General features: G+C 45.1%; 1 protein-coding gene and 1 long non-coding RNA gene across 8 annotated transcripts in view; one reads left to right on the top strand and one right to left on the bottom strand.

Moving 5' to 3' along the window:
* Positions 1-3,624, top strand: part of LOC137218795 (uncharacterized) — a 32,519-nt gene extending 28,895 nt beyond the window's left edge. The window contains exon 3 of the long non-coding RNA XR_010940856.1: positions 728-3,624. This is a non-coding gene — a long non-coding RNA (uncharacterized lncRNA). The remainder of the gene's footprint in view (positions 1-727) is intronic.
* Positions 1-18,150, bottom strand: part of FGGY (FGGY carbohydrate kinase domain containing) — a 413,817-nt gene that overhangs the window by 287,494 nt on the left and 108,173 nt on the right. The window lies entirely within an intron of this gene.

Raw genomic sequence — 18,150 nt, 5'->3', positions numbered from 1 at the left:
GGGTACAGTAGATTCAGGTGCTCTTCATTCACTCACTGACACTCAGTGATTCATTCACTCAGTCCCTGGACAAATGTTTACGTAGCACCTGCCACCTAACAGGCCCAGGAAGCGACCCTGCGTACACAGAGATGAGTGAGATGAACCGGGTGCCCTTCTTGGGGACCTGGGCAGAAGAGCCAGAATCAGAATCAGACAGTGAATCACAAAAATGACTCTGTAGCGACAGTTGTGATCAATGCAATGGAGCGTACTTGAGAGGCATCTAATCTGGTCCGGGGGCTTGGGTACAGATTTCTGGGGAAGGAGTGTTTAAGATGAAACTTGAAGGATAATGAGAGCTGAGGGAAGAGAATGTGAAAAGGGCTGGACCGGCCAGAACGTGGACTGACTAGGCGGCAGCAAAGTCAGCGTGGCTACAGCAGGAAGGGAGGGTGTGCAGAGAACCGGGGGCCATGGGGCTGGAGGCGATGCAAGGCCAGACATCAAGGTTTGTGGCCCATGCCAAGTGCCAGGGACGCTAACCGGAGAAATATGGGGAGGCAATGACGGGTTTCAAGCAAGGCGCTGTCACGATCAGCTCAAATCTCGACTGTGCCATCGTTAACCTATATGACGTCGGGTGGGTCTCAATCCCTCTGATTCTGCACCGTGAAGTTAGCCTCCTCCCACCTGCTGCCTCGTTCAGTCAACAGACATGTCTTTATCGTGTGTCTACTTTGTGCAGGCCATGTGTCACCAATGGCATGATACAGGGAACAGGACATGTCCTGGCATTCTTGGACCTCACATCCCAGTGGGGGAGTCAGCCAGGCAAACACGCGTGCCAGGGAGGAGACCAGCAGAATGACAAGGAGGAGAGTGACGCAGAAGGCTGCCTTTGGACAGGGTTGGCAGCGTGGGCCTCTGAGGAGAGGACCCTGGAGCTGAGGCCAGAGGAATGACAACGGTCCTTCAGAAGAAGGAGAGACTTGGGCAGAGGGGAGAGTGACCGTAAGGGTCTGGGGCCTGTGCAGCTGAGCAAGCGGAGCTGAGCGCAGACCTGATGGCACGGGGCCTCCTCGGAGCAGGGACGTTACTGCGTGAGCAACTGGGAGACTGCGAGGGACCTGATCTCAGTGACCCTGTGAGACCACTTAGGCTGATGTGTGGAGGATGGACAGGAAGCGGGCAAGAGTGGAAGGATGAGATCTAGAAGGGGGCTGCTGTGCTCTTCCACCATTGGCCACAGCACATTACATTTCATCACCAGCCAGCTACTGGCTTCATAACCTTGGGCAAGTTACTCAACCTCTTTGCATCTTAACTAGCCTCATTTACAGGGGCAATAAGAGCCCCTACCTCACACTGGGCTGTTGTCATTTGTAAAGGACACAGAACAGAGCTTGGTGGAGCTCTCAATACACCTTAGCTACTCTCATTCTTTCACTGTTCATTTTCTGTCCACCTCTGCTACTGGACTCTGAGCGCCTCATCTTTATCTGCCCAGCACCTGCGCCAGGGTTTATCCTAGGTACACTGTAAATTAGGAGTCACAAATGGCTGCCGGAAGACCTAAATGGGCCCAAAGACATATTTTGTTTGGCTGATGCAGAGACTTCAAAGTACATGAACTGTGAATGTCTTCAGGCTGGGGGTGCTCTCCCCAGCTTCCTGGGTCCCTCCTCACCTGTCTTACCTCATGCCTGCCAGTGTCTTACGTGTGTACCGCCTCTGCAGGCACTCAAGTTTGTGACCTCTAGTAAATACTCTGTGAACTCTTAAAAATGTGATTGCTTGCAACGTCTTTCACAAATGTAAGTGACATGTAAACCACGCAATAACTCAACTCTCTACCCCTGTCTCCAGCCCCCAGTGGAGCAATGGACCACAGGGTCTGACTTTCCAACTCTTCTTCGTACAGTCATTCATCACGTATTTACTGAATACTTTCTAGGTCCTAGGAACTGGGAGAAAAAGGCAGAGATAGAGTCTACCTTAACTGAACTTACAACCAGCACCAAAGAACGAGGATGCTGCAGTCTTCTTGGGTGCAAAAAGTGCACTAATAGTATATAACACTGGGGAGTCTAAGCCTTTTGCACAGATTATCTTATTCTGCTCTTATAATAACTCTGTAGGGGTAGCTTGGACAAATAGGTTACTCTATTTTGTAAACAAATAAAGTATCAATGAAGCTAAGTATACTGTCCAAAATGACACAACAAATAAATGGCAGATTTAGAATTCCTGTCCCTTGTCATCAATAAAGGCGATGCAAGCACAGAAGGGCTAACTCCCTTTGTAGAAAAACCTATAAAGCTTTCTCCTTGCAACATGCTACAGGCCCGAGAATAATATAGGTGACAACGATACCCAGACATTGACCACCACATGGTAACATAACTTAGACTGGCTTAGACGGCGGGAAAATTATGACAACGGGGCTGGCAGAGAATAAGAGACTTGGGTTGCAACAGAGTTCTCCATGGGCTCCACATGTCACCAGTAACACATCTGGAAATAGAAAAGAGAAATCAGGAAACAGAACACGGCCCCTGTATTGCCGGGAGAGTTACAAAAGCATAGTTTTGGGTAAGGCGATGAGATTTTGCCACATGGTGCCAGGCCAGACAGCAGATCTGCAGGGCCCAGGGAGATCTGCCTCCAGAGGGACCCTCTCTGGTATTTCCCAAGAAGGCTTGGCATACTCAGGGAGATCACTGCAGCCGCCTCCGTAGACACCCTCTGAGTGTAGCAAGCCTCCTCTCTGTACACCAGACACACAGAGGCCTGGAAAACAAATCATCATCTTTGAGAGACGCAGCAGCCTTACCAATCCTGAAGACGTCCTTTCTGGATGTGAGCAGTATTCAAGGCTCCTTGGCCATCACTTGATTTAAATCAGTGGTTCTTAACCAGGGGAATTTGGCCTCCCAAGGGACAGCTGGCAATGCCTGGGGACGTTTTTGGTCTCCCTGACAGGGAGGTAGAGAGATGTACGACTGGCGTTTAGTGTGTAGATGCCAAGGATGGTGCTAAACATCCTACAACACCCCACAGGACAGCCCTGCAACAGAAAATTATCTGGCCCAAGACGTCAAGAGTGCCAAGGTTAAGAAACCTGACTTATATGTCTAAAGTACTTTCTGATTACTGACTATATGCCAAGCCTTATGCTAAGCTCTACAAAGACAAAGCTCTACAAAAGACAAAAGGACTGGAAAAGTCCTTTTTCTCAAGGAGTTCAGATTCTAGCGGGAGAGATAATCATGTAAAGAAACAACTGTCACTCAGTGTGATTGGACTGAAAGCTGGTGGTGGGCTCTGGAGTAAGAGGGCTCTGGGTTCGAATGCTGACGTGGCTGTCTATGCATTAGCTGTGTGACTTTGTGACCAAGGCCACTTAACCCTTCAATTTCTTCTGAAACTCTGAATGGGAAATGATACTGTTTCTACTCCTACTACTATTATTGCCCCTGCTACTATTATTACGACTTCTGCTAGAGATCTATTGCTACCACCACCACCATCACTGTCGCTGCTGCTGCTACTACTTCTACTACCACAGAAGTAGAGTACCAGACAGCCAGGAGGCAGGAAAGATTGGGAAGGAGAGATATGTACAGCTTCTAGAATGTGCCCCTAAAGGGAAACGTATGTTTCTTCTTCATCCATCTTTCATCCTGCTGCCTGGAAGGAGACCGAGGCTGAAAGCCACCTCAGATCATGCGTACAAGAGCATCACGTAAGGATGGTTCAAAGCCACCTGGGTTCCTGGAGGATCTCACGGAAAGCATCCATCTCTAGACTACCATGTAAGAAAGAAAGATGCCATCTTATATAAGCCACAAATAGGACTATAACCTAATAACACAAAAGTACAGAAGTTGATTAAGCCAGTTAAGGAAAGCGCATTGCTAGCAGAGGAGATAGCATGTGCAAAAATACAAAGAGTTGAAAGAGAATGAAGGGATCCAGGTTTTCTGATCCCTTCCACCAGGAGAGTGGCAGAGGGTGAGCTGGGAACATCAGGGGATAGCGAGATCACAGCAGGCCTGAACTCCACACTAGGGAGGTAAGACTTGAAAACTGCAGGCATGGGATGCTACCGAAAGGTTTCAAATGGAGAAGTAATAGATCCACGTTCAAAGATAAGACTAGAGGTGGACAGACCACCGGTTTCGGGGAGGGAGGTGAGGAGTGAGAAGGTGAGGTGGGATACAAGTTGGGGGAAAGGCAGGAAGGACGGCGGGAGCCAAGGAGCCCAGTCAGGAGGATAACGGATCCCGGAGGTAGTTAAGGGGCAATATAATAGTCTTTGCCCCTCATTTAGTGAACAGTAATGGATATGGGAGGTATGATATCAAGGGTTTTGGTTTGGGTAATACTGATAGCACCTTCCCTATGACAGGAAACACTGAAAGAAAAGCAAAATTATTTCAGGGAAAAGGAGTGGAGCCTGAGGTGCCTGTGAGCCAGCAAGTAGAGATACCTAATGATGAGCTCGTTGTGCAGTCTGGAGATCAGGAGAGAATGCAGGACAGACATCCAGATTGTGAAGTTGGCAGCGGACAGTGGGTATTTACATCATGAGACCACGTGACATTTTGTTGTACTCTGATCAGACTGAGGCATCTGACCTGCTGTATTCAGGTCCCCTCCAATAACCAATGGAAAAGTCCACCATCTCCTTTCCAAACGTACTGTGGGCTAGTATATTTAAAAAAAAATCCACACACTGGGGAACAGAGCAGCTGGGCAAGGTTCAAAATTTCTAGAGGACACTGGACCATATCAGAAACAATGCTCTTCTCAGACCACAGCCTGTTTCTGAAGGAACCCTGATGGGGCCCCACCACAACTTCGCATGCAGGGCCCATGAACACATCTGACACCTGCAGAAGCCATACACGTTTGGGACTGACATGTACACACTGCTATACTTAAAATGGATAATCAACAAGGTCCTACTGTATAGCACAGGGAACTCGGCCCAATATTATGTAACAACCTAATTGGGAAAAGAATTTGAAAAAGAATAGATACATGTATATCTGAATCACTTTGATGTACACCTGAAACTAACACAACATTGTTAAATCAACTATACTCCAATATAAAATAAAAATTAAAAAAAGAAAATGTCTCACTGCCCTGGGACTTTGCACCAAAAAGATATGAAACAAATCCCCTTGTAACGCCAACATTCAGTGTGGCTCACACAAAAATGTGCCACAGAGCACATCCAGATAGTACTTTCAAGGCCCCTAGAGCAATACTTTGTTTTAAATAGAAGTGGGCGTTGACACCACTAGGAAGGATCCGCCGGTGGCTCCAGTTATCACAGGGCAGAAGAAGCCCAGTAATTATTTTCTCCCCAAATGGTTAATTCTCTGCAAGTTAATTCTTGGCTCTTCTAAAACAGGACCCGAAAATTAGCTCTTCACGTGCAAGACTGCAGACACCGGACCCAGCAGCAGCTTCTGGCTGGCGGTTGTTCCTTACCACTACTTCTTAAGAAGTGACGAGGGGGCAGGAAGTGGGGTTTTGACTTAGGCACCATTCAGCCAAGTGGAGAGAAAAATCTCCCTTTCGCTCTGAAACAGGATCAAACAGCTATAAAATTTATCGGACGCAACTAAGGCAAGGGTGTTGGGTGAAAAGAATCAAAGAAAGAACTATGGGCTGAGCTCAGGAGGGTGTAACAAAATCTGCACCTGTTGTCACTCACTTATTACCCCAGATCTCCCAGGCAGCTTAGATTTAAACCAGACAGGCCTGCGGCCCAGCCTTGCTGATGCTGGCCTTTTTTACCTATTAGCACAAAGTCAAAAACGTGTGTGAGCATGCAGGCACACGTGGGTGTGCATGGGTGCCTATGCATGTCTGCTGGAAACGAACTGGGAGGGGGGACCTGGAAAAGAGTGAGACTTCTTGTTGGGTAGAGGCAGAGGCGAGGCAGCAAACTTACCCACAAACAACTTCAGCCCAGAAAAGGCAAATTCCAGATTCCCTGGTATTTGCAATTTGAGGGTTGTATTTTCAAGCCTATTTTGATTGAATCTCCAGAATTAATCGTTTTCATAAAAGGAAAGCAACAGCACCAAATGAACTGAGTTGACTGGAAAGACAGAAAGTTCCCCAAGCAAAAGAATCAAGTGGAGAGACTACTGAAGTAGAAAAGTACTATTCCACTTACCCTCTGAAGAGCCCTATTTTCATACACATTTTAAATCTCTCTATATATACTTAGGTATGTGTATTTATTATTCTTTAACCTTTAAGTTTCTAAGATAGTTTTTTAAAAAACAAAAACAGAATTATTGAAATTAAATTTAGCAGGGCCAGCAGGAGATTCACTTTTCTAAAGGTCTACTCCAGGTCACCTATTCGGCAGGTCACCTCTTTTTAATCTCTTGCTTTCAGTGCAGTCATACATCTGATGGTCTAATGTTTTCAGTTTATTTTTTGTTTTTGTTTTGTTTTTTTGTGGTACGCGGGCCTCTCATTGTTGTGGCCTCTCCTGTTGCGGACGGAGCACAGGCTCTGGATGCGCAGGCTCAGCGGCCATGGCTCACGGGCCCAGCCGCTCCGCAGCACGTGGGATCTTCCCGGACCAGGGCACGAACCCGTGTCACCTGCATCGGCAGGCGGACTCTCAACCACTGCGCCACCAGGAAAGCCCTAATGTTTTCAGTTTTCAAGAAGGGGAAGAAAGTTTCCTGCTGCATGAGGTCAGTCACATGGTGACCAGCCACTCAGACGCTGGCTGAGCACTCCTGGACCAGAGGAGCTCCCTCGGCCCCAGCCAGGGGACAGGGCCCAGAAGAGCAGCCGGGAACCTTCCCTGCTCACACTGGGAAGTAAGGGCAATATCTTCCCCAAGTTCTAGAGGACAGAAGAGACCTAAGCGAGGGGGATACTCACCCCACCTTTCATACTCAAAAGCACCTCTAATGTTGCCAAGTGGTCCACTCGGTACTCGCCAGCACTAACAGGTGCCATCAGAGACTCCAGAGGTCCTCAGCTCTAGTCCCAGCCACGGGGGCAAGTTGCCTAACTCTCTGAGCCTCAGTTATCTCCCCTGAAAAAAAGCAGTAATAGCTTTGAAAGTTTAAATGAAATAATCCAGGTAAAAAAAAATTCTGTATGGGTCTGTAGCACTCAGTATATGTTCACAATATTTTGAAAGTGCTTTGTAAGCTCAAAAGAGATGGGCAGATAGCAGTTAACAAATCTCTCGAGCACCCTTCTGATCTCTGTGTCCTTAACATCCAGTGCCATTCCCATGGACATTTAATGACAATCTCCAACTGGGGAGTGGTGCAGGGTGGTGGTTGAGCACTTGGGTTCTGAAGGCAGGCAGATCTGAGTTTGAATTCCAGTTCTATCACTTATTAGCTGAATGACTTTGGGCAAGTCATTTTAATAGTTTCTCTCTCCAAAAAGAGGAGAGTCAAGGGGCTTCTCTGGTGGCACAGTGGCTGAGAGTCCGCCTGCCGATGCAGGGGACACGGGTTCGTGTCCCGGTCCGGGAAGATCCCACATGCCGCGGAGCGGCTGGGCCCGTGAGCCATGGCCGCTGAGCCTGCGCGTCCAGAGCCTGTGCTCCCAACGGGAGAGGCCACGGCAGTGAGAGGCCCGCGTACCGGAAAAAAAAAAAAAAAGAAAAAAGAGGAGGGTCAAATGACAGAATCTCAAACTCTCAATAAAAGTCAGCTTGTGTGTATGTTCCTCACCTTCATTAATAAAGTCTCAGGCAATGATTAAAACTGGAAAATGTTACATGATCCCTGTAGGACACATGGAATCATAAAATAACAGGGGCAGAAATTACCATCAAGTCAGGTAATATCTGGCCTGTGAGCCACTATCCCTGGGTCCATACACTTGGAGAACATCAAGAGTGGATATTTCTTTGTCGCTTAGCTGAGACTGACTTACCAGTCATCCCACACACTGCTCCAGACAGCAATTTCCAATCGATAAGAACAGGCATGAGAGCTAATCTATCCGATGTTCCCAATCCAGTCCTACCTTCCCGTATGGGAGATGAGACAGCAGGAGGCCATGGCGGTTAAGGGACCTGCCAAGGGTCCCGCCTCTAGTGGGTGATGATCCTGGCCCCAGAAAGTAAACCATCTAACTCCTCATGCAATGTTACTTACATCTCCCGCTCTGCCTTTCCGAGTTGCTCATACATCCTCAGGGATGTGAGAGAAGCTTCTTTTTTTTTTTTTTTTAACATCTTTATTGGAGTAAAATTGCTTTACAATGGTGTGTTAGTTTCTGCTTTATAACAAAGTAAATCAGTTATACATATACATATGTTCCCATATCTCTTCCCTCTTGCGTCTCCCTCCCTCCCACCCTCCCTATCCCACCCCTCTAGGTGGTCACAAAGCACCGAGCTGATCTCCCTGTGCTATGCGGCTGCTTGAGGGAAGCTTCTTTGACCCCCTCTTTGCTGTCCTCCTCAAAGCTGCATGGGCGGGGGGGGGGGCGGGCAGTGCACTTAACAAATGACTGCTAAGCTAACTCCAACAAGCCCTTTCTGTGGCAGGTGAAGGATGAAGGGGAAAAAATAAAGTATCTTTTTCAAACACTTTGATTGAAGATATACAGGTTTACAAATATTCCTAGCCAAGTCTGCTTCTCATTGGCGTGAGCAGACAGAATTCTTACAGCCCACAGAACCTGACCTGTAACTTCAGCCACGGCAAAGTGAGTCACTTCAGCTGCTGAGGGAATGCAAGGTGACCGGCCCTCACCTCCACCATCTCCATCTCCGTCTCCCTTGACCGTGAGTAAAGCAGCAGCTATGCAGTTGGTGCCACCAGATCGGCGGCGGCCTGAGGCCATCTGTTTCTGTCTGGCAGGCAGGATCCCAGCATGCGCTGGTTCCAACTGGATTTTTGTGGGGAGGGAAGCAGAGAAGGCCCCAGCTGCTGTCACCAGACAAGGAGGCGCCTTCTCCTCACCTCCATCCCGGGCGCCCTCCGTGGACCTGAGTTCCCAGCTGTCCTGTGGCTACAGACTCTCCTAGCCTGACTCAGAATACTAAACGTGCCCTCCCTCCAAAGGGAGCATTAAAAACAATTTGGTGTGTGTTTATTCATATCTGTGATAGGGAACGGAGGGTGGGGTAGAAAATTAGACTTATTCTCTTTTGCAGGTGGTACCATCTGTTGCAAGATTTTTACTTCCCTCAATTCCACAACATGCCTGGCATCCTCAAAGTTTTTGAAACAAAATAATAATTGTAATGATAATAACCAAGCCTGTATCAGCATTGCCTGACCTTGCTTAGAGAACTGTAGGCAACTACACCCCTTTCCTCAATGTTCAGCTCACCCAAAGCAACCTGGATTGCCAAAGCTGTTCCCGTCCACTCATTCAACACATATTGATTGGAACTGACTATGTACGTTCTAGACACAGGTCTAGGCACTGGGGAGCAAGCAGGCAGGGGTCCTGCCTTCATGGAGCTTAGATTACATTTGGGGGATTTCAACGACTAAACAATATATTTAGATGACTAAACAATCCAAAAGGGGAAACAATGTATTTCCAGAGAGTAGTAAGTGCGATGGGGACTTCAATGTGGAAGGTAGAAGAGTCCCTGTTGAGGGGGTCTCCCTGAGGAGATAACTTCTAAGGTGAGAACTGTGAATACACCACCACGTTTTGGTATTAAAGCATATTGTGCTGTGTTTTTGAGTCCTGAATTACTGCTATTTTTGTTGGCATGATACTGTGATTTCAGACGTTCATCAGCAACTTTGTCCTTCTTGACTCTTCCCGTCCAACTGTTCCCTCCTTCCCCTCCTGGATACCCTAATGACAAGCACTCCTGGCCCCTCTTTGCCACTCCACTCTGGTAACCCCTCTGCCCCCACCCATCTCCCACTGGGGAGGGGGAGGAATTGGGTCCCCAGCAGGGCCACCTACCGGATTCGTAGGGACAGGGACAAAACCACCTGCAACAGACGAAGGCAGAAGAACTGCCCGGAGGCTGTGGTTCTGAAGGCTCAAGTAGGGTGAGGGTGAGGGTGAGGGTGAGGGTGCGGAGCGTGATGTTAATCGTCCTCCCTGAAGAGACAGTAGCTTTACAGGGAGCCCAGGGGAGCGGGAACTGACACCAAGAGTAGGACCAGCAGTAGAGCCCAGAGGAAGGCTTCCTACCATGTGCCTACATTTTTGTATTTGAAATATATTAAATGTCATTGTTTAAAAAAAATTAAGAATTGCAAACACTCTTAAAATATTATTCCTTGGTATGACGTAAAATAAACACTGAAAAACCAATTCCATTATTTTGCTCCAATACTACTGCAGGAGAAGGGCCCTGCTGATCTTCTGAAAAATGAAAAGAGCCAGAGGAGAAGAATTTCAGTCAAAGGGACTGGCAGACTCAAAGAACCCGAGGCAGAAAAGAACTTGGCATCTTCTAGGAGCCCAAGAGAAGCAGATGTGTGTGAACAAAGTGAGGAAAGGAGGGATGGCATAAGACGAGGGGAAGAATTAGGTAGAGGCCAGGATCATGACCTCAGTGAAAACTCTCACACCAAGGTCTATAGAGAAGTGTACATGCGTGCGCGCACGCGTGCACACACACAGCAGAAGGAAAGTCAGGTGTATGTTGTTTCTTATGGGAAGAGTAGCTCCAACTTTTCCACCTCAGAAAAATAGCTGATTCTCATCCCCCTCTTCTTCTCATCATGATCCCCCCCGCCAGAAGAGCCTTCCCTTCAAACAGGTCCCCAGTGCTAGGGCAGAGGGAATCTATGTATCAGGTGGGTAGGCTGGAGGCACACACCCCTCCCCCAATTCTTCAAAGTTAAAAAAAATGAATAGCAATGTGAGAGAAATCTCCAAAGAACATGAAAATAGCCACAAAATTGTGAAATCTAACTCTGATTCTTCTGTGCCAGTGTAACAATTGTGCCATTTTTATCAAATGTAACTGCCTCCTCTAAATAATCCCCGTTTCCCAGACATTTAGTCACGCTGTATCTGTACCACTGATTGAGAGCCTAATACATGCTCGACATTATGCCGCATGCTTTATATATGATAACACTTTAATTCCTCAGAATAAAGAAAGTAGTATCAATCTCATTTTATGGGTGAAGAAACTGAAACTCAGAGATCTTAAAGTCACAAAACGGGTAAGTGAAAGAGTCCAAATTTGAACCTAGATCTCTTTGGTTCTAAAACCCATCTTCCTTCTGATACATCAAGAGCCCTGCAAAAAATTCTGATTCTCTTAAGACTAAAGCCACAACCAGTTCTGCTGATTCCTCAAAGCCGAACTCCTTCACAACGGGTGTATTGTGAAGCCCTCCCTGAACACTCCAGCCAATAAGCCAGCCTTCCTTTGACCTTGAACAGCACTGCATAGTGACTACCATTCATCTGTTCCATCCTGTGAGCACCTCCTATGTACTGGGCATTGTTCCCCGTGTGATGATACAACAGGAGACAAGTTAAAGGCCCTGCCCTCAGGGAGCTTCCAGTACAGTGGGAGAGACAGGCCACAATCACAAGGAAAAGTCAAATACTGCCAGGCACCATGCAAGTTAGAACTCAATTCTATCCATTTTCTTGGGGTTCTTTTCCCCTCTGTGTCTAGAATAGGCTGCACAGCTGTAAGTGCAAGGACTCGGGCTGTTCCTGATGCAGGGAGGAGTAGGAAATGCAGTTGGAGGGACAGAGCCAGCCCAGGAAGGGTCTTCATTGCTATGCTGAGGGGCTCAAGCAATGGGGAGTCACTGAAGGGATTTCACAAGTGAGGAGCATAATCAGACCTACATTTTTAGGAGGATCTCCTCTGAGGAAAGTGACCTGGAAAACAGGCCACAGGAAAGAAGACCAGTGTGTAGTACACTAGCTGAGTGACAGGGAGTGCCTGGAATCCACTGGGGGAATTTTTTCTTTCCATCTGACATTCTGACCTTCACACTGTCAGAGAAAGCCAAGATGCTGGATGGTGCTCACAAAACTCCCACATCTCAGGCCTGTGACAAGGTACCACACACACACACACACACAAATTCAGATATGGGCAAACCACCTAGAAGAGGCTTCTGTCCCTCAGCTGTCATGTTCCTTTGCCAAACAGTTCCCAGTGATGACACCTGGTGTTCTGAGCAGTGACAAAGCTATCAGTGGAACCTTTACCCAGTGCTGGACCAAGAAAAACAAACACTCTGGTACAGCCCAGCAAAGGAAGCTCTGGCAGCCTGCCGCATTGGTAGGGTTTCCTGACCTCTAAACAGATTTCCCCTCCTGTTACACAATCCTCTGGGGCCAAGAAAGGACTGGGAAATGGGCGGCAGAGTTCAGAAAGGCTGCGTGGCACAAAAGACAAACAAATCTGGGTTCAAATATTCCTTCAGGCATGGGTTCACTGTGTGACTTCAGGTAAAATACTGAACTTCTCTGAACTTTAATCTCATCAAATGCAAAACCGAGTAGTAATAACTGCTCTCCAGGGCTCTGGCAAAAATTAAAGGAGAAAACATAAATGATGAGTCAACTCGACTACAATACCAGGCACTCGATAAGTGTTAGTTATCTTTCTTTTTCCTGACTTTCCTTTCTGTATTCACCATTTATTTACCTTATGCTTATGGTAATAACTACTAGATGCAAAGCCTTGCTCAGAAACAGGTCATCTTAAATGAAAACAATTAAAAACAATAACACCAATGGAAAACTTGCCACATCCGTTGTAATAAAGCAGAACTATATGAAAATACAATCTCAATCAGCTCCTTGAGCAGCTGGAATCCCTCCAATCTATCAAAAAAAAAAAAAAAACCCTGAATCTAGAAGATCCCCAACCGAATGATCATAAGAATCATGGGAAGCTAACAAAATTACAGATTTGAGCTTCTGTTTCCACTCAGATCTACTGTATCAGAATTCCCAGCAGGTTGCTCAACTATCTTTACTAAAAGGTTTTTTTAAAGAATTAAAAATCTCTGCAGGTGATTCTTGCCATCATGACTTACTTTCTGAGGCTAGTTTGGGGGTCAATAATCTAATCTCTCTGTCTGCTCAGACACGGACCAAATCAGACCAATCTCATAGCAAAACCTCAAAGCCAGGAACTCCTTCCAAGTCACAGACAGTGACAATGTAAGACTGGGGTCCCAACGTCTCCTTTGAAAATCCACACTAATGATAAGAAGTTAACTTTGACCCCAATCCTTCTCATCATGGCAAACAGTTTTACAAACCAGTTACAGTGACTGATGTTGGGGGAGGGTGGCCTAGTCAAGTTTTGTCCTCAGCCCAGTAAGACCACTTAGAGGTCAGGCAGGCACTGGCAGCCTGCCTCTTTCATCTGAGTCTCCAGAAAGTGCCTGGCCTCTGTATTGCCATGATAATATGTCCCAAGTATATTTGCAACTTGATACGAAACATGTGTCTTCTTGTCCCAGCCCCAGTGAAGGTCAGGAAAGGAAAGAAAAGCAAGAAAAGAAGATAGACAGGAAAACAGAAAAGACAGACAGGAAGGGAGGAGACAGAAAGACAGGCAGACAGGAAATAGGGAGGGAGGGAAGAAGGGAGGGAGGGAGAAAGAGACAGAGGGAAACAGCCACAACTAAAGGGGAAAATATCCCTCCATTGAGGTTTAGGGAGGTGGGAATAGAAGCAAAGGCAACCAAAAGAAGTTCCCTTAGGAACCCAAGACTTTCAGAGATTCCAAACTGTTAAGTTTTTAAAACTTTTTAGTATGTTAAATTATAAACATGTTCAAAATTAGAAAGCATAGTTAGTGAACTCTCATGTACCTATCACCCAGCTTCAGGTAATTTCAACTCATGGCCATCCTGTTTCATCAGTACCTCACTCCAGTTCGTTTTAAGAGGATTCCAGACTTTGCATTATTTTTCTGCAAATATTTAAGCATGCATCTATAAAATGTGAGATATCTTTTTAAAAGTAATTGCAATAGTATCATAATTTAAAATAATCCCTTAATATCACCAGATGTCCATTCTGTGTTCCTACTTCTCCTACTACTTTACTTTCTTCTTTTAACAGTTGTTTTTTGAGTGAAGGTTCAAATAAGAACCATATATCAGGAGTGGTCCATATGTTTCCTAAGTCTTTTTCATTATAGTTTCTCCTCCCTCTCTCTTTTTCCCCTCTCTGCACTTTTTTGTTGTTGTTGTTGAAGGAACTAGTTCATCTAACTAGCTAGCGTTTATTTATTCTTTGTCACAAAGAGATTTCCCTGTTCTAAGAAAAGACTTGAGAAGCTTCATTAAAAAAAAAAAAAAAAGAAAGAAAGAAAAGAAAAAGTTAATGACTGCTGGACAAATCCCTCAAAAACAGCTTTGTTGAGCAGGTGTATGTAAAACAATCAGAAACATGCCCTAGAATAGCACTGTTGGCACAAATATCCCAGAAAATACTCATGCCCAAAGCTCCTTGGTGGCCAGGAAGTTGGGAGCAAATTTGGGCCTCTTTGTGATCACTGGAGTCATCCATTTCTGTTGGTCTCATTAAAGAGCAAAAAGGACATTTAAAAATTCAGAAGACCTTTTCTGGACATCAGATATCTCCAAACTACAGTATTTTGAAAATTCCAGGGTAGACGAATCAGACATGTACAGAGTGCACTGCTCTTAATAGACACCAGTATACAAACACTTGGCAAAATACACTTGGGGAAGTCCCAAACCCTACACGATTGAAAAATAATTTGACAAACTCAGTGAACACTGTATGCCCTGGACTCAGTCTGTCCCTTCTGTTCAAGGGTGTTGGACTCAGAGAATGGATGAGGTCCCCTCACTCCTCTCATCAGACCTCCATAGAACATCAAAGACTGACATTCAGGGCGAGCCACAGCCTCTGCCCTTCGAGTGTTACTGGAGAGGCAGCGGACCTCTGCTTCCACAGGGGCCTGCACAGGTACACACCCACCCACCACCCACTCTTGGAAAGATGACTTCATGAACCAGGCCTGGTCAAAGGGGCAGTCTCTTTTCATGTCATCACCTCTGTCCACTCCACCCTTGGAACTACTCATAATTCCCACTGGATGTAGGTCTGGCCACTCAAAATCAGGTTCAGGAGACATTTTTCTGATGCTCACAGTATCTGAAGTCAGGACACCCAGAGAGAAAAATAGCTGTGCATGGACGGTATTCCTTCATTTTCATTCCTAGGGTGAGGTATAATTCTGCTTTGTGAAGAGCCCAAAGCTGTTTCTTATATTTTAATTTATATTTCATAATTTTAGGAATCAGTGATGATATAACTAGTGAACAAGCCAAGATGCTTTCTTGATGAGTATGGTCACATAATAAAGACTCTCAAAAATCACTACACATTATCCCATTCCAAATTAAACTTCAGAGGATTCTGTACTAATATGCTTACAAGTAGGAAAACCAACCTAGCAACAGCTTAGCAACATTTATTGTAGAGTTCTCCTCCCTCAATCTGCAAAATTGGCTTTGAAAATATGTTGTGTACTCACAGGGAAGGATTACTATGTTGAAAAAAAAAAAATCCATGGACACATAATTTGCATTTGCTATTTTTGAAGTCCACGTGGATTATTCATCTTTGCTGATGGCAGACACTCCCAGGCAAACCTCCATATTGTGCTCAACTCTGGACCCAACTTCATAAATGAGGAGTGCAGCAAGGCTTCCTTTTCCCCTCCAAGGGCCTTTCAGAACTGAGCCATGGCGAAGGAGCTCACTTCCCCATTTAGAAATAACTCTTCCAAGGCCACAATAAGCCTCCCCAGTCGACTCCCGTCTCACAGCTTTCCAAAGGCCACCAATGTTCTCAGAGTAATATTCAGCACCAATTCTCTGGCTTTCCAGGTGACTCTCCTGGGACATGAAAAGAGCATGTCCAAGTCCCACTCTCACACCTCATTTAAATCAACATTGCTTCTTGCCCAGCCCACAGTGAAGAAGTTAGTGGGGACAAGTTATCTGCTTGGTTGTCAATATCTGTACAGATGCAATTAGCATGATATTTAGCAGATCTTTATTTGTACCCAAGACACAAAAGCTTAACCTGTGTCACTGTCATGGGTATTCTGTAAACAGCCTGACATGATTAGGGAGACACGTATGTATACTCATTAACAGAATGACTTGGTTTATACTACTACTTTTGTTCAGGCTCTTCAACAGCTTCTTAATTGGTCTTCTCTGCCTCTAGCTTCCCTTGCTCCGATCTGCTTTTCACAATGGTGCCAGAGGATTGTCTAAAAAGCCAACATAACTGTATAATTTCCAACTTAAAAACCTCTGATGGTTTCTTGTCACTAAAAATATTTTAAAAAACAAACAAAAATGCCAGAACAAAACAAAACAACTTTGACATGCACTGAGGATACCTACAGTCTGGTTGTCTCTCTTCCTAGCCTTCTCTATATACCACTATCCCTAAAGCCTATTTTCTAAAGCCAAATATCTTACCATTCCCTTTATTGCAGCATGGTAGGCCTCTATAAACTTCCATACCTTTCTACATAATGTTACTCACAAACCATGGCCTTTGGGCCAGATCCAGCCCACAACCTGTTTTTGTAAACCAAATTTGATTAGAACACAGTCATGCCCATTCACTTACACATTGTCTCCGAATGCTTTTTCACGAAAAAGCTGAATAGTTGTGACAGATACCATGTAGAAGCAAAGGCAAGAATATTTAATATCTAGCTCTTTACAGAGAAAGGTTGCCAATCCCTGGTCTAGAATTCTGGCCTCCCACTCACCCCCTGCCCCAGCTCCTCCCTTGGAAAAATTCTATGCACCTTCAGGAGATTTATACTAAATATGTATCTCCCTATCTCCGAGGACCAGGACATCTTCCTCCTTCTGAAGAATGTTCTAATGTTTAAGCCATTTCCCTCAGCATAAGAAAATTCTGATTTTGTTTACAGTGGCCATGTCCCCACCTCCAACTGACCAGTCTTGATGGTCTAAGCCGGTGCTGTCCATTACACTGCAGTGATGGAGGTGCTCTACGCATGCACCGTACAATAATGCAGCCACTTTCCACACATGGTGACTGAGCACCTGAAATGTGGTCAGTGAGACTGAGAAACTGAATTTTTATTTTATTTCATTTTAACTGATTTAAATGAAAACAGCCACTATAACTCAACAATTAAAAAGACAACCCATTTGGAAACAAAGGGCAAGAGATCAGAATAGACATTTCTCCGAAGAAGATACACAAATAGCTAGAAAGCACATGAAAAGATGTTCAACATCAGTAGTTGTTATGTAAATGCAAATCAAAACCACAATGAGATACCACTTCACATCTGCTAGGATGGGTAGAATCAACAAATGGAAAACAACAAGTGTTGGTGAGAATGTGGAGAAACTGATTCATTTCCATCAGGATCTATAAAATGCTGCAGCTGCTTTGGAGACAGTCTGGTATTTCTTCAAAGGGTTAAACACACAGTTACCATATAATCCAGTAACTGCACTCCTAGGAATATGCCCAAGAGAACTGAAAATACGTTCACACAAAAACCTGTATATGAATGTTCACAGCAGTATTTATAATAACAACTAAAAAGCGGAAACAACCTAAATGTCCATCAACAAATGAATGGATAAACAAATGTGGTATATCCAAGTAGTTGACTATTAACAAGTCATAAAAAGGAACTGATTTTTAAAAAGTACTGATACATGTTACAACTTAACTGAACCTTGAAAAACTTACGCTAACTGAAAGACCCCAGACACAAAGTGCCACAGACTGTATAATTCCATTTATATGAAATGTCCAGAACAGACAAACCCATACGGACAGAAAGTAGATTAGTGTTGCCAGGGGCTGGGGGTAGGGGTAATGAGGAGTGACTACTAATGGATATTGGATTTCTTTTGGAGATGATGAAAATCTTCTAGAATTCGATAGTAGTGATGGCTGCATGATCTTGTGAATATATTAGAAACCACCAAAATGTACATTTAATATGATAAATATTATGGAATATGAATTATATTTCAGTAAAAAAAAAAATTTTAAATAGTCATAGCTGGCTATCAGATTAGATTATGTAGACCTAAGTGAACCATGACAATCTTATTCTCCCTATCCCTGTCTCCCTTGTAGTTACAAGTGGCCATGCAACCTAATTACACCCAATGATAC

The sequence above is a fragment of the Pseudorca crassidens genome, chromosome 2 (assembly GCF_039906515.1).
Source record: "Pseudorca crassidens isolate mPseCra1 chromosome 2, mPseCra1.hap1, whole genome shotgun sequence".
Lineage (NCBI taxonomy): Eukaryota > Metazoa > Chordata > Mammalia > Artiodactyla > Delphinidae > Pseudorca > Pseudorca crassidens.
This window is presented reverse-complemented; position numbering and strand designations above follow the sequence as displayed.